Genomic DNA, 4,748 nt, shown 5'->3' on the forward strand with positions numbered 1-4,748 from the left:
GATAATACATTTAACCAGATTAGAAGAGCTGTATATGGCCCTTAAGACCCCCCCCCTCCATAGTATGTCTCAAAACTGCCACACACATTGTCTTAATTGGAGCAATTATTGGTCTATTTAATTTTTCCTCTATTTTTGTACATAATATACTTTGAAATATCGGTAAAAATGTGTTTTAAACGCATTTGTGGGTAGAATTGAATTTGTGAAAATATTTCATTATCTATGGATTACAAATCAACAAAAAAGTCATTAACAGAATATAAAAGTGTATGAAACGGATACAATTTTATATTTACGGTTTTATTTGCAAAACAAAATGCAACAAGTATGTCATGCTTTAAACATGGAGAAACCTTTGAAAATGTTTAATGTTTTTAAATATACAAAACACAATGTCATACAAAATAAACACAATTTAAACAGAACTTAAATAAATAAATCCAGCATCATATTAAAAGGGCATTTCGTGATAACAGCCTCATCCCCCCACTTTTCTCAAAAAAAGTTGAGATTTTTATATCACTGGAAACCTCTGGCTACATAATGTTTATGTACAAAATATTTCTTGCAGATTAATACGTTCAGCAAAGATACCGTGAAATTTGAATTTCGTTCTGGTGCACCAGAACGAAATTACAACGCATTGTCTATGGAGCAGTGTAATACACATAATCATGCATAACTCGCGAACGCAAAATCGGAATCAACTGAAATTTTGGGAATAGGTTTTTTTCGTGGATATCTAATGAAAAATGACATAAATAGAGGATGCTAGGATCACGAAATACTCCTTTAATTATGAATATGTAATCTACATGAAAATAAATATTTGTCTTATTATATCAATTTTCTTGATTTTTCTCTTATTGTACAACCTTAGAAAAAAGCCATGTCATTATATAGTCCGATGTCTTTACGGATTTTCCGTTGCGACAGACGTTCTCAGTTCTCCATAGAATTTTAGGTTCTCTGCCTTTATTGAGCTAATCCATTTGAAGTCCACATTCCCTGGCCTTGGAAGATTTTGGAAATATCTTCCACAGGGGGATTATAATCAAATTAGCACATTGACCTACTCTATGGGAATATTTATGTTATATAGGAATTGATAAACTACCCGATATCAGCAGTAGATGTGGGCATGCATTGATAAACTACCCGATATCAGCAGTAGATGTGGGCATGCATTCATAAACTACCTGATATCAGCAGTAGATGTGGGCATTGATAAACTACCTGATATCAGCAGTAGATGTGGGCATTGATAAACTACCCGATATCAGCAGTAGATGTGGGCATGCATTGATAAACTACCTGATATCAGCAGTAGATGTAGATATGTGGGCATTGATAAACTACCTGATATCAGCAGTAGATGTGGGCATGCATTGATAAACTACCTGATACCAGCAGTAGATGTGGGCATCGATAAACTACCTGATATCAGCAGTAGATGTGGGCATTGATAAACTACCTGATATCAGCAGTGGATGTGGGCATGCATTGATAAACTACCTGATATCAGCAGTAGATATAGGCATGTATTGATAAACTACCTGATATCAGCAGTAGATGTGGGCATTGATAAACTACCTGATATTAGCAGTAGATGTGGGCATTGATAAACTACCTGATATCAGCAGTGGATGTGGGCATGCATTGATAAACTACCTGATATCAGCAGATGTGGGCATTGATAAACTACCTGATATCAGCAGTAGATGTGGGCATTGATAAACTACCTGATATCAGCAGTGGATGTGGGCATGCATTGCTAAACTACCTGATATCAGCAGTAGATATAGGCATGTATTGATAAACTACCTGATATCAGCAGTAGATGTGGGCATTGATAAACTACCTGATATCAGCAATAGACGTATATGCAGGCATTGATAAACTACCTGATATCAGCAGTAGATGTGGGCATTGATAAACTACCTGATATCAGCAGTGGATGTGGGCATGCATTGATAAACTACCTGATATCAGCAGATGTGGGCATTGATAAACTACCCGATATCAGCAGTAGATGTGGGCATGCATTGATAAACTACCCGATATCAGCAGTAGATGTGGGCATGCATTCATAAACTATAGGCATGTATTGATAAACTACCTGATATCAGCAGTAGATGTGGGCATTGATAAACTACCTGATATCAGCAGTAGATGTGGCATTGATAAACTACCTGATATCAGCAGTGGGTGTGGGCATGCATTGATAAACTACCTGATATCAGCAGATGTGGGCATTGATAAACTACCTGATATCAGCAGTAGATGTGGGCATTGATAAACTACCTGATATCAGCAGTGGATGTGGGCATGCATTGCTAAACTACCTGATATCAGCAGTAGATATAGGCATGTATTGATAAACTACCTGATATCAGCAGCAGATGTGGGCATTGATAAACTACCTGATATCAGCAATAGACGTATATGCATGCATTGATAAACTACCTGATATCAGCAGCAGATATAGGCATGTATTGATAAACTACCTGATATCAGCAGTAGATGTGGGCATGCATTGATAAACTACCTGATACCAGCAGTAGACGTGGGCATGCATTGATAAACTACCTGATATCAGCAGTAGATGTAGATGTGGGAATTGATAAACTACCTGATATCAGCAGTAGATGTGGGAATTGATCAACTACCTGATATCTGCAGTAGATGTGGGAATTGATAAACTACCTGATATCAGCAGTAGATATATTATGTGGGCATTGATAAACTACCTGATATTAGTAGTAGACGTATATGCGGGCATTAATAAACTACCTGATATCAGCAGTAGATGTGGGCATGCATTGATAAAGTACCTGATATCAGCAGTAGATGTAGATGTGGGCATTGATAAACTACCTCATATCAGCAGTAGATGTGGGCATGCATTGATAAACTACCTGATACCAGCAGTAGACGTGGGCATGCATTGATAAACTACCTGATATCAGCAGTAGATGTAGATGTGGGAATTGATAAACTACCTGATATCAGCAGTAGATGTAGATGTGGGAATTGATAAACTACCTGATATCAGCAGTAGATGTGGGAATTGATAAACTACCTGATATCAGCAGTAGATATATTATGTGGGCATTGATAAACTACCTGATATTAGTAGTAGATAATGTGCATTGGTCAACTACCTATAATCAGCAGTAGATATAGATGTGGATATTGATAAACTACCTCATATGCATATCACCATACAGGCACTGATAAACTACCTGATATCACCAGTAGATACAGGTATTGATTGATAAACTACCTCATATCAGCAGTAGATATGGACATTGATAAACTACCTCATATCAGCAGTAGATGTATATGAGGGCATTGATAAACTACCTGATATCAGCAGTAGATATGGACATTGATAAACTACCTCATATCAGCAGAAGATGTATATGCGGGCATTGATAAACTACCTGATATCAGCAGTAGATATGGACATTGATAAACTACCTGATATCAGCAGTAGATACAGGTATTGATTGATAAACTACCTCATATCAGCAGTAGATATGGACATTGATAAACTACCTCATATCAGCAGTAGATGTATATGAGGGCATTGATAAACTACCTGATATCAGCAGTAGATATGGACATTGATAAACTACCTCATATCAGCAGAAGATGTATATGCGGGCATTGATAAACTACCTGATATCAGCAGTAGATGTGGGCATGCATTGATAAACTACCTCATATCAGCAGTAGATGTATATGCGTGCATTGATAAACTACCTGATATCATTAGCAGATATAGGCATTAATAAACTACATGATTTCATCAGTACGTATGAGCATTGATAAACTACCTGATATTGATCAACTACCTGGTATCAAAGGCCCTATAGTTATGAAATGCTTTTAACGGTTCAAACCTGCTTCAGAGAACACAGGGTTTTGGCAATGAAATATGGATTGTATTTTGTGGAAAAAAACATCAACTCAAATCTCAATAAATGTTCTGAAACACTACTTAAATACTTCTTAACACATAAATCACACCGAAACAAAAACATAAATACGAACACACAAAAAACTACCAAATTGGTTTCATAGAACTCAATCTGTGCTCATTACATGATACATATCTTCTAGCAAATATATTACCTTGAAGGTGGTATGGTTGATCCGATTGTAACATATGAGCAGGGACAGGCGATTTGCGCGGAAAAAAATAGCAAATTGCGCGGAATTGCACGGAATTTTTTTTTTCAGTGCAAATCATGTATCTCCTGCGCAGAAAGAAAGTTCCGCGCAAATCGCCTGTCCCTGCATATGAGGTGTTACCTCACTTTGAAGCCCCTTCTTATTCCAAGTTTTTAGATAGCTACACCTGTGGTTTGGATTCTAAAAGCAAAAATGCGTATCACAGTGACCCATAGGACAGCACATGACTTCCAGCGTGTAACCACTAAACTATAATATTTTGCAGTCAACCTTTGATAAGAGTGTACTTTTAAGCGTACACCACGTATTTATGATCATATCACCCCCATACTTTATTGGCTACCCATAAAATTCCGGATTCAGTTTAAATTATGTGTGTTTGCTTACCGGCACTTTGAGGGTACCCTTCCGTCTTACCTCTCATCGGTTCTCTGTACTTATGTTCCTCAGCGCTCCCTCCGTTCATCATCTGAAAAACTTCTCAGGACCCCGCGTGTTAATTTATCATCTGCCGGTATGCGTTCCTTTTCGTTATGCTGCCCTGT

Source organism: Amphiura filiformis, chromosome 17, assembly GCF_039555335.1.
Source record: "Amphiura filiformis chromosome 17, Afil_fr2py, whole genome shotgun sequence".
Classification (NCBI taxonomy): domain Eukaryota; kingdom Metazoa; phylum Echinodermata; class Ophiuroidea; order Amphilepidida; family Amphiuridae; genus Amphiura; species Amphiura filiformis.